Source organism: Notolepis coatsorum (assembly GCF_963971535.1).
Source record: "Notolepis coatsorum genome assembly, chromosome: 2".
Lineage (NCBI taxonomy): Eukaryota > Metazoa > Chordata > Actinopteri > Aulopiformes > Paralepididae > Notolepis > Notolepis coatsorum.
Window position 1 is genome coordinate 107,020,467 of NC_140166.1, and position 13,409 is coordinate 107,033,875.

Consider the following 13,409-nt stretch of genomic DNA (forward strand, 5'->3'; position numbering starts at 1 on the left):
TCTACACCATCACTTAGATTGTCTGGCCACTTCATCTAATCTCCAGAACCCTACATTGAAATAAAAAAGCGTTAATCAAATGTGTCCTTGAATCTAGTAAAATAATCTGCTAGTGCAGTAAGAAAACTTGGCTTGGCAAGATTTCTTGAAATAAGTAAAAAATATCTAGTGTTCTCTATCCTAATTGGATAAAGTGGGAAGGGATATACCAGATAATCTATTTTCTGTTTACTGCAGAACGGAGGGACTGGGAGACCCATGTTACTGACCAAACACTCTATAGCCTATATATGATGGTTGTTGGAATGTAGAGCTATTGAACACTTATTTTAACAAAGAAATACCACTTACTATAAGGGTTTAAAATACATCTAGAGAGGGTATTTCTTTTTTTTTTAATTTTTTTTATTATTGCAAAACAAAACTTATTAAAAGTCAGTACTCAACACACAATGTATAATGAAACTTTCAGTAAAGGTGGTTAAAATATATGCAAGTACAGAAACAGGATAAAACAAAAATAGTCAATAATAACATTTTAACCGTATACAGTGTATATCCAGCGAAGTTACAATTATATAAATGTTAGTATATAATATACCCCTAATACCTATTTTCTAAAACCCTACACACATATGCTCCAAGAGAGGGTATTTCTATATATTATATATTACAAAGAGCCTGAAGAGACTCATTACGATATTGTGTAGTCCAAATACACCTCATGTCAACCTCGATTGTGTCTATTTTTAATAGTGACTGACCATCAACTTATCCTATCCACAAAACTTTTAACCAAATTGTACTGTATAAGACATTTGCAAGTTAGGGTAGTTATGATTAGACATGGTTTATGGTTAGACATGGTTATGGTTAGACATAGTTTATGGTTACATGTGGTTACGGTTAGACAGACAGACACAACAATCAGTAGCTTCAGTTACTACTGTTTGCATTTGTAGGGCAGAATAGGCCTCTACATGTGTATATATACCATATCTGTACCCCCCTATATGTGTATTTATACCACTATATGTGTACACCTCTACATGTGTATTTATACCACCTCTACATGTGTATGTATACCACTATATGTGTACACCTCTACATGTGTATGTATACCACTATATGTGCACCTCTAGATGTGCACGTATACCCCTATATGTGTACACCTCTAGTGGATGTCACAACACTTCATGCAGTTAAATGAGAGCAAAACTGAAATAATCCTGTTTGGCACACCCACCTCTGTCACCCAGATCACCTACAACATGGGCACTCTGTCCACCCTGATAAAACCCCAGGTCTTTTTTGACTCTGAGCTGAAACTCGACAGACAGGTGCGAGCAGTGGCTCAGTCCTGCTTCCTCCAGCTGCACACCATCGCAAAAATAAAAACATTCCTCTCCCCCAGCGACCTTCAAAGGGTCATCCTCACTCTCATACTTTCAAGACTGGACTACTGCAACGCCCTCTACTCTGGTGTGGCAGACAATACATTAACCGCCTCCAACTCGTCCAGAACGCATCCGCCAGGCGCGTGACGGGCACCAAGATGAGGGACCACATCTCCCCAGTCCTTGTATCCCTACACTGGCTCCCGGTAAAACAACGAATACATTTCAAAATGTTCACATACAAAGCCATAAACGGTCTCAGCCCCAGCCTACATAAAATAACTCCTGGTCCAATCAGCCAGCTCCAGATCCCTCAGATCAAACAACCAAATCTGCCTAAAAATCCCACAAGACTGGTGACGAAGGGAAACCGGGCATTCGCAGTCGCAGCACCGACACTCTGGAACAAGCTCCCACTCAACTTGAAATCTGCAAGCACTCTACGGACCTTTAAGGCCATGCTCAAAACCCACCTTTTCGCCATAAACAATCCAAGAGCTAGTTTTCTATTGTAGTATGACGTGTATTATATCTGTCTGTTCTCTATCTGCTTGGTTGAACTGCATGTATTTTTTTTCTGTTTTTGTTTTGTTCCTGTCTTTTTTTGTTTCTCTTTCTTATGGGGGTAGATTTCTATAAAAAATAAACAAACACAAAAGTAGAATCCACAATCGTAAAAATGATCCACACACCTCTCAATTTGTGTTTCGTAAATCATAAGGACACGCTTGATCTGCTTAGATTTACGTACGGAATTCTAAGGACACACTTGATCACCTTGGAGTTACGTATGGAATTTTGAGAGTAATATTTAGCTGTTTTTCCTTGTGTGGATTCGTGTGTGAAGCTTCTTCTTCTTCTGCGCTACCGAACACGGCCCGATGTGTGTTCGGCTCATGAGCGCTACAAGTGGCCAAAATCGCACATTATCTTTAGCCATAAGCATCAACATTCCATTATGAAAATTAATGCTCAAAGTAAATATATAGTACCATTTTGAAGATAACAACTAGGGCTTTCAAATGATATAAAATATCCGTATGATTATCATGATTATTATTATTAATATCTTTCATATTTGATGCAGAAATTATTACAAAAATCTTGTCCGGCCACCATATTTCAATAAACAACTGCATTTTCAACCACTTTACTGACAAGCTAGCAGGAAACTTGGAGGGTATGGGATATATGGTGGAGAGCTTTGTGGGGTGGAGTGACAGCAACCACCCCAAGAAGAGGCCCCCCCGCCTAAATATTAAAGGCAACCAACTTGTGTCTAGCCACGCCCAACTTGCGTCTAGCCATGCCCCCGCGGAGCTCTGTCGCGGCAACTTTATGTAGCAGTAATCCCCCCTCTTTTAACATCGACAACTAGCTCAACTGGTAGCGCCGCCGCGTGCATTCTTTCGCCGGTTAAGTTTAGGCATGTTAACTTTAAGCATTGTTTCGGAGTTGGTTAAGGTTAAGGTTAGGCATTGTTTCGGAGTTGGTTAAGGTTAGAAGGGTTAAGTTTAGGCGCTGTTAAGCAGCTGGTTAAGGTTAGAGTTTGTCTTAGAGAATGGCAATATTTTTTAACGTGCATTCTTTCGCCGGTTAAGTTTAGGCATGTTAACTTTAAGCATTGTTTCGGAGTTGGATAAGGTTAAGGTTAGGCATTGTTTCGGAGTTGGTTAAGGTTAGAAGGGTTAAGTTTAGGCGCTGTTAAGGAGCTGGTTAAGGTTAGAGTTTGTCTTAGAGAATGGAAATAGACAGCCTATTTCCGCGATGCAGCTCTCTCGCGCTGCCAGCGGTCACATGGGCGTAGTGGCCAATCAGAGAAACGCTAAACACAAGTTGGTTGCCTAAAATATTCACGCGGCCCCCCCTGATTCCCATCACCATCCGAGGGGATGAGGTGGAGGGGGTGGAGTCATAGTTCCTTGGGGTACACCTGAACAATAAACTGGACTGGTCGGACAACACAGAGGCCCTCTACCGGAAGGGACAGAGCAGGCTGTTCTTCCTGAGGAGACTCCGGTCTTTCAATGTTTGCAATAAATGGTAAATGGCTGCTTTTTTATATAGCGCTTTTATTTATTTCGCACCATTTCAGAAAAACAGTAAAAACATTGACCATGACAGAAAGTATATAAAGGTGCTGAGTAGAGGCAAGAGACCCAGATGGGCCTATACAGGGCCTCAACTCATTAAATCATTGGATTAAAAAAATAAACAAGAATAAAAGTAAAGTGAAATAAGTTCATAAAACAATTTTCATAATATTAAAATAATAATAATGATAACAATAAAAATCAACATTTTAATAATTAGTCTAAACAAATTAACATGAAACTGTAAAACAAAGTGACAAATTAATGGTTTTATGAGATTGAAACTATTAATTTAATAATGTATATTTAAGCTTGGATTTGAGTGATGAAATAGATGAGCAAGATGAGCAAATTCTTATTATGGAGGGTTTTGAATTCCAAATAGTAGGACCTCTAAATCTTATACTGAACTGACCTAATGTTGTGCGGAAGAAATTACGATGAATATTGTTGATTGCCTTGTTGGATATGAATGAATACTGGAGTTTGATATGAAAAAATTATGGAAAATAGGAAATAAATCTAAATTAAAAGTGCAGTTAAACATAAAAATACATGGTATACATTAATATCAAAGATTGATAGTATTTTAAGTGCTTTTATCCCAAGCGCTTTACAATTTGTTACTCACATTTTTACCCATTCACTCACACATTCACACACCGACGGCGGAGGCAACCATGCAAGGTGCCAACCTGTTCATCGGGAGCAATTAGGGGTTAAGTGTCTTGCTCAAGGACACATCGACACGCTGCCCCGGGAGGAGCGGGCATCAAACCGGGAACCTATAGATTGCCAGACGACTGCTCTATCTCCTGAGCCACTGTCACTGACTTTGGGTTCTTAAAGGGGCTATGTACTATAAATGTCATTTTTCAGTCTCTAGCATTGTATTATAGTAATAGGAGTTCGTATCAATGTGTTTTAGTGTCTAAATACCATATTGGCGGATTGCTCTGTTTCAGCTCAGCCCCTTTCCTCCTCCAGTAAATCAGGCCATTTTGATTTGAACGGCCGATATACGTCATACGGCCGCTGGGTGATGCGATTGGCTCGCTGGGTGATGCGATTGGCTCTGTGGTTGGAGCTAATGCCCGCCCCCATTCTACCTAGACTGCCCCCTCCTCTCTCTCCTCTCTCTCTCTCTCTCTCTCTCTCTCTCTCTCTCTCCTCTCTCTCTCTCTCCCACCCCCTCCCTCTCTCTCTCCTCTCTCTCTCTCTCTCTCTCTCTCTGCCGCGTGCGGACTCATCACCGAGAGGGAGAGAAATGAAGAGAGAGAGGGAGAGAGAGATGGAGAGAGAGGGGGCACTTGGGGGGGGGGGGGGGGTACCTGCCGGCCGCGCGCCACAGACCCGCAAACGGAGATTGAAAGAAAAAAAAAAAACACAAGCTGCCGCGAACTCTCATCACCGAGAGCCGAGAGGGAGAGAAAGGAAAGGAGAGAGAGGGGAGGGGAGGGGAGAGAGGGGGCCTGTCTTTTTCTCTCTCTCTCTCTCTCTCTCTCTCTCTCTCTCTCTCTCTCTCTCTCTCTCTCTCTCTCTCTCTCTCTCTCTCCCACCCCTCCCTCTCTCTCTCTCTCTCTCTCCTCTCTCTCTCTCTCTCTGCCGCGCGCGGACTCATCACTGAGAGGGAGAGAAAGGAAGAGAGAGGGAGGGAGGGAGAGAGGGGGCCTGTCTTTTCTCTCTCTCTCTCTCTCTCTCTCTCTCTCTCTCTCTCTCTCTCTCTCTCTCTCTCTCTCTCTCTCTCCCACCCCCTCTCTCTCTCTCTCTCTCTCTCTCCCTCTCTCTCTCTCTCTCGCTCTCTCTCTCTCTCTCTCTCTCTCTCTCTCTCTCTCTCTCTCTCTCTCTCTCTCTCTCTCTCTCTCTCTTCCCCTCCCCTCCCTCCCTGTCACTCAAAGTGCTTATGGGCGGAGCCAGGCCATAACAGCCTGATTCTTGAGGCTGAAAAATGATGGTTTTGAGTACTTGATTAGAAATATAAAAACAATGAATTTAAAAAAAAAAAACTTACAAATGTCTTCAATAGACTAACAGGAATTGTGTAAAGTTGCCCAAATAGTGCTAGGAATAGCAGTACATAGCCCCTTTAAAGATAATGTGCGATTTTGGCCACTTGTAGTGTTGAAAATGCAGTTCTTTGTTGAAATGTGGTGGCCGGACAAGATTTTTGTAATAATTTCTGCATCAATATGAAAGATATTAATCATAATAATCATGATAATCATACAGATATTTTATATCATTTGAAAGCCCTAGTTGTTATCTTCAAAATGGTACTATATATTTACTTTGAGCATTAATTTTCATAATGAATGTTGATGCTTATGGCTAAAGCTAATGTGCAATTTTGGCCACTTGTAGCGCTCATGAGCCGAACACACATCGGGCCGTGTTCGGTTAGCGCCGAAGAAGAAGCCTCACACCACGAATCCACACAGGAAAAACAGCAAAATATTAGTCTCAAAATTCCGTATGTAACTCCAAGCTGATCAAGCGTGTCCTTAGAATTCTGTACGTAAATCTAAGCAGATCAAGCGTGTTTTTTTGAATTCCGTACGTAAATCTAAGCAGATCAAGCGTGTTTTTAGAATTCCGTACGTAAATCTAAGCAGATCAAGCGTGTTTTTAGAATTCCGTACGTAAATCTAAGCAGATCAAGCGTGTCCTTATGATTTACGAAACACAAATTGAGAGGTGTGTGTGGATCGTTTTTACGATTGTGGATTCTACTTTTGCTTTGTTTATTTTTTATAGAAATCTACCCCCATACTTTATTTCCCGGGATGCGCCCCGTGCAGATGTAACTATTGGTTGAGGGCGCAATATAAATAAATGTATCATATCATATACGGGTGTAACGATGCATCGATGCATGGAAATGCATCGATTCTAATGTGACAATTCAACTGCATCGATTTGAAAACTGATAGAATCGATTATGATATAAATGAATCGAAATAAATGTATTTATTTTATTTATTTATTTATTATTATATATATTTTTTTTAATTGTTTTTATTGACCTATAGTCCATTTATGCTGAGTGAATCAGTTCCCCCAGTCACATTTGTGTATTCAAAAATGTTTGGGGAATTAACTGATAGAAAATCGAATCGTGGTCAAATGAAGAGATTTCATGATGCATTGAATCGTTGCCTGAAGAATCGTAATCAAATTTAATCATTGTGAGGTTGCATCGTTACACCCTTAATTAATATCATATCATACCCCTAGCGGCTTCGCCACTAGGGGCGCTCGGGCGCCGCCCCCCCTCAGGCCCTACCCTGGTTATATGAAGAGAACAAGAAAAATAATTTTTTTGTTTTTTGTTTTATAGCCCTATAAATAATATAAACATGTTTAAAATTAATAATATTTACTCATTTTAAGTATGTTTGTGTTTCCAATGCACAATATAATGTTATTATATAAAATAAAAAAATACTCGTTTTCTTGAACAGGAAGTGACTCACTTTTATTTTTTTATTATTTTTTTGTATTTCTCGGCCCGGGCTAGACGCGATAGCGCTCTGAGGTGCGCGTCACGGTTTGATCGCTGTATCCCGTCGCAGCCAATCAGTGCGTAACGCGTTGTGCGTTGAAATATGACTATTATGTTGGAATCCGGGCGCGATTTGAAGCGGTCTAGCCAGTAGCGTCAAGAATTTCTGTAGCCGCATTTCGCGGAGACGCTCTCTGATTGGCCGACGCCAGTATTTTTTTCCGTAGCAGAATTTCACAGAGACGATCTCTGATTGGCCGAATCCAATTTCTAATGTTCCAATTCTAGCTTATTCCTAGGTTGGTCTGTTGGTGGTAGAGATAGTTGTGTTGTTGTGAGATGCAGCTGTTTGTCTTAGAGCGTGCCGTGACTGCAAGTTCTTTAGACTGTTAAGCTTAGGCACTCTTTCAAAGTTGGTTAAGGTTAGAGTTTGTCTTAGAGCATGGCGATAGAACGCCAGGTAGTTTGCAGTCTGTTCGACGTGGAAATGGACAAAGGAATGAAGTACTTGTGTTGTGTGGTGCTAACTGCTAACAAGCTAACACTTGGCTAACAAGCTATATGGCGGATGCAGTCTGGACACAGTGGACAGTGGTCTGGAATACATCAACAGTGGATTATACACTTTATCAAGGCAAGCCCCCCTGCCCTGGACGTGTCAACTAAACAGTGAGTCTCTCTCTCTCTCTCTCTCTCTCCGCTCTCTCTCTCTCTCTCTCTCTCTCTCTCTCTCTCTCTATCTCTCTCTCTCTCTCTCTCTCTCTCTCTCTCTCTCTCTCTCTCTCTCTCTCTCTCTCTCTCTCCTCTCTTTCTTTTGGATTGAAAATACGTGGATTATGGCTTGTTCAATATCGTCTATGTTTGAATGAATGAATGAATGAAAACTTTATTAACAGATTGCAGAATGGGTACAATACAGTACGGCTCAATACACACAATTGTTAAGGGGATGCAGACCAGAGAAAGACGTTTGTCTTGTTTACATCAGGGTCCAGATTTTCGATTCATATCGATAGTTTAATAGCTAGCCTTGGCTCGTTTAACAATATGCAAAATATGTGTACAGCCCTGTACTCATACTGAAGTTATTCTTGGTATATAATACTGCATATACTAGGTCTGATTGTGTAACGAATCGATTCCACGTCGCGCTGTGTGTGAGAGAGAGAAGGAGAGAGGGAGAGATCTGCGTGTGTTTGGAGACGGAGAGAGTTTTTGTTTCTAACTTTTCTATTTATATATTGTGTTTCAAGTTGTGAATTAGACTATACTTTATTTGACTTTAAGTACTACTTTAAGTCGTGTGTTGTTGTAGTAACAGCTGAGCGACTCGTTCATAAGAGCCGATTCATTGCCGTGAGCGTGAGTCGAATCGCTCACGTCTTGCCATGAGTCGGTTGCGTGGTACTGTACATGTTTGCAAATGTTTTGGTATAGCGCCCCTAGTGGAGAGAGAACCCAGCAGCCGCTACTGATCTACATGCGTATATGAGTCTGTGGCTGAACATGCTCCTCATCTTGGCGAGCTCGTCATAGATGGGGTGGGAGGGGTTATCAAGGATAGTAGCTTCCTTCTATCCTCCTCTCTGCCACCACCTCTAGTTTGACCCAGCTCAACTCCCACCACAGAGCTATCCTCCCTCACCAGCTTGTTCAGTTTGTTGGTGTCCCTTGAGGTGATGTATACTACTATATCTGTACCCTCCTCTACACGTCTACTATATCTCTACACATCTACATGTGTATGTATACCACTATATCTGTACCCCTCTACACGTCTACTATATCTCTACACCTCTACATGTGTATGTATACCACTATATCTGTACGCCTCTACACGTCTACTATATATGTACCCCTCTACATGTGTATGTATACCACTATATCTGTACTCCTCTACATGTGTATGTATACCACTATATCTGTACCCCTCTACACATCTACTATATCTCTACACCTCTACATGTGTATGTATACCACTATATCTGTACCCCTCTACACGTCTACTATATATGTACCCCTCTACATGTGTATGTATACCACTATATCTGTACTCCTCCTACATGTGTATGTATACCACTATATCTGTACCCCTCTACATGTGTATGTATACCACTATATCTGTACTCCTCTACATGTGTATGTATACCACTATATCCGTAATCCTCTACATGTGTATGTATACCACTATATCTGTACCCCTCTACATGTGTATGTATACCACTATATCTGTACCCCTCTACATGTGTATGTATACCACTATATCTGTACCCCTCTACATGTGTATGTATACCACTATATCTGTACCCCTCTACATGTGTATGTATACCACTATATCTATACCCCTCTACACGTCTACTATATATGTAACCTCTACATGTGTATGTATACCACTATATCTGTACCCCTTTACATGTGTATGTATACCACTATATCTGTACCCCTCTACATGTGTATGTATACCACTATATCTGTACTCCTCTACATGTGTATGTATAACCACTATATCTCTACAGTATGTATACCACTATATCTATAGACCTCTACATGTGTATGTATACCACTATATCTGTACTCCTCTACATGTGTATGTATACCACTATATCTGTACTCCTCTACATGTGATATTTACTAACAACAAAACTACAAAACAAGGAGGCACAGCCGGGCTGGCTCTGGAACAACACGGACCTGATCACGAAAAACAAAGAGCACCAAACAAAGCTAACAAAACAAACAGAAGAACAAGCTCACTGACTGGACAACAACTCACAAGATAGGACACAGGCACTGGCCACGATATGGGAACAACACGGGGTACTGGGAGGAAATGACGCCACAAGGAGTGAGGACAGACCCACACTTAAATACAAATACTAATTACAATGAGCAACACCTGCAAGGCCAGGCCAAAACACAGAATCAAATAAACACCAAACTAGACACAAAAAGCAATATCACACACAACAACAGGACAGGGAGATGACATCAAACAAGGCAGGGATGGCCCAAGATAAAAAATAAGTGGAGATTAATTCTACTATTTTGAACCAGACCAAAATGGCCGCCTGCACCATCTGGCTCATCTGGCCACTAGAGGGAGGTAGGAGACCAGGTAGGAGACCACTGTCAGGAGTAGGGAATGTCCAATGTCTTTATCATAACCGGCCCAGCAAGGGCTGGGCCTGGGACGTAACAGTGTATGTATACCACTATATCTATACACCTCTACATGTGTATGTATACCACTATATCTGTAGCCCTCTACATGTGTATATGTATACCCACTATATCTGTACTCCTCTACATGTGTATGTATACCACTATATCTGTACTCCTCTACATGTGTATGTATACCACTATATCTGTACTCCTCTACATGTGTATGTATACCACTATATCTGTACTCCTCTACATGTCTACACGGGCGCCTGAGCAATGGAGCAAACGGAGCAGGTGCATCCCCACAATTGAACTTGGGGGAGCAAACATGTGTTTTTCACCCCCACTTTTTTATCATATGGAAAATATGATATGTCCCCCCCCCCAATATATCACTGTACATAAACTACGTAATTGCAATCAAATTAATAATACGCAATGACACATTTAATCCTAATGGTCACATATTTACTTCTAGAAGCTCTAGAAGCATGGTAGTTTGCTCGGGATAAAAAAATAAACTTTCACAAGAAACAACATGTTGTCTACTTTCAAATTGTATAAAGGTCATGTGACTAGCTTGATCATCACATGACCAGGCCAGTCTACTTATTGTTTGTCCATGCAGCACAAAATGGCTGCCAGAACACCCCACAAAAAGAAGTAAGTACAACATCTTACTTTACAGATTAAACTATAGTATGTTGTATATACTAATTAAAGGGTCTTCTACTGATATGTAATGACAATGATATGCTTGCATGCATATTTTAACCTCAAGAGGTGGAAATGAAACCATGGTCATCAATGACAAAAACTGAGGAAAACAAAAACAAACCACGTGAACTTTGGAATTACTCAATAATCAACTAGGATGCAGTAAAAAACTTAAAACCAGATTCTCAAACATAAACATAAAAACGGACACACACGCTCATCACAGACAAGCTGGATGTAGCCAATTACTTAAACATTTTCTTCACAAACATAGCCACAACACTGGTAAACAAACTACCCTCCCACTCAGGGCTTTATGGGGTAGAACACATAGTAGCTTACTACAAAAACCTAGGGGTCCGCAAGGACGACTTCAAGCTGGAAATGGTAACAACAGATGAGGTACTCAATAAACTGAGCGCCCTCCAACCTAACAAGGCCCACTGGCCATGACAACATCCCCTCCAAATTCCTCAGAGACTCAGCAGGCCGCCATCACACCAATCATCACACACATAATAAACCTCTCCATAAAACAGGGACACGTCCCCAAGGACTTCAAAATTGCGAGGGTGACCCCTCTGCACAAAAAGGGCAGCAAATTAGACCCAGGCAACTACCGCCCTGTTTCTATTCTCACCTCCATCTCGAAAGTCAATGGAAAAAATAGTCTACGAACAGGTCGAAAAGTACCTAGCGGAAAAAAATCTAATCTACGAATTCCAATCTGGCTTCAGAACATCCCACTCCACTGACACATGCCTTCTCTATTTGAATGACCACATCAAACAAGAGGTGGACGCAGGCAAATACTGCGGCATGGTCATGCTGGACCTACAAAAGGCCTTTGACACGGTCAATCACTCCATTCTGATTGACAAGCTAAAAGCAATTGGTTTTGATAGTCTATCAGTGAGCTGGATGCAATCCTACCTTGAGGGGAGGGAACAGATGGTGGAGGTAAACGGTACCCTATCCCCCCCCCTCACAGTGAGCTGTGGTGTTCCACAAGGAAGCATACTAGGACCGCTACTGTTCCTAATTTATGCAAATGACATGTCGTCAGCTTGTGACTGCAACTTGTTCCTGTTTGCGGATGACTCAGCCCTGCTGGTCTCTGACAAGAACAAGTTACAGGTTGAAAAAACCCTCAGCTCGGAACTAGGCAGAATCTGCATATGGCTCGCTGATAACAAACTATCATTACACATGGGCAAAACAGAGTCCATTCTCTTCGGTTCAAATAACAAACTCAGCAAGACCGACGGCTTCTCAGTTACAGTGGGTGACAATATTGTCACAAGGAAAGATGAAATTACCTACCTGGGTTCCATCCTAGAGGCTAATCTCTCCTGTGACAAATGGCATCCAATGTAATAAAAAAAGTCAACCAACGAACTCGATTCTTGTACCGGATCTCCTCTCTGGTAAACAAGAACACCCTGAAGACTCTGGCAGGAGCACTCATTCAGGGGTACTACGACTATGCTTGCACCTCATGGTACCAAAGCACCTCAAAGGCGCTAAAAACAAAATTACAAACATCTCAAAACAAACTGGTCAGACTACTGCTTGACCTTACTCCTAGAACCCACCTCACCCCTGCCCACTTTGACAACCTAGGATGGCTTAGAGTAGACGACAGAGTACAACAACTTGCAATGGGCCTGGTCTACAAGATACACTACACGACCAAGGTACCCATGTACATGTCAAAATACTTCCCAAAGGTCAGTGAATACCACGATCACAACACCAGAGGGAGCTCCACAAATCATGTTAAACCCAGATTCGGCTCAAATAAGGGACTAAACACGTTTCGCAATTATGCCACATCAATGTGGAACGCCCTACCCAAAGCTGTAAAGGAATGTGGATCACTACCCACTTTCAAAACCTCTCTCAAGGGACACCTACGGGAGACTGCAATTCACACTGGCCCCTGTAAATATCCTAACCCAACCCCCTCCAATGTACAGTCATTTACCTAGTATGGTTTGTCAATAGTTCAATGTACAATTGTGTTTGTTTGTACAGTGTCTCCTCCCCCCCCGCCCTCAATGTACAGTGTTACTTGTTTATACAGTGTGCCCCCCGCCCCCCCCCCCCCCAACCACCTCCAATGTACAGTTTCTACGTCAAATGTATACTACTCCCTTTTCTTGACTCCTTCTGTATCACAAACAGTACTGTATTTGCAAATCTGGTATGTCATAAATGTATAGATGTAGCAGTACTGACTATCTGTATGTCATGTATGTCATATATGTCTATATGAATTGAAAATGGGGGACCCTGATGGAAACAAGACAAACGTCTTTCTCAGGTCTGCATCCCCTTAACAATTGTATGTATTGAGCCGTACTGTATTGTACCCATTCTGCAATCTGTTAAATAAAGTTTTCATTCATTCATTCAGTCACAAAAGTCAGAAATGGGCGATTTTGACGATTTATCTTATTCATCCACGTTTTTTGATGACCACCCAGACTACACATGATGACCACCCAGACTACATGATGACCACCCAGACTACAC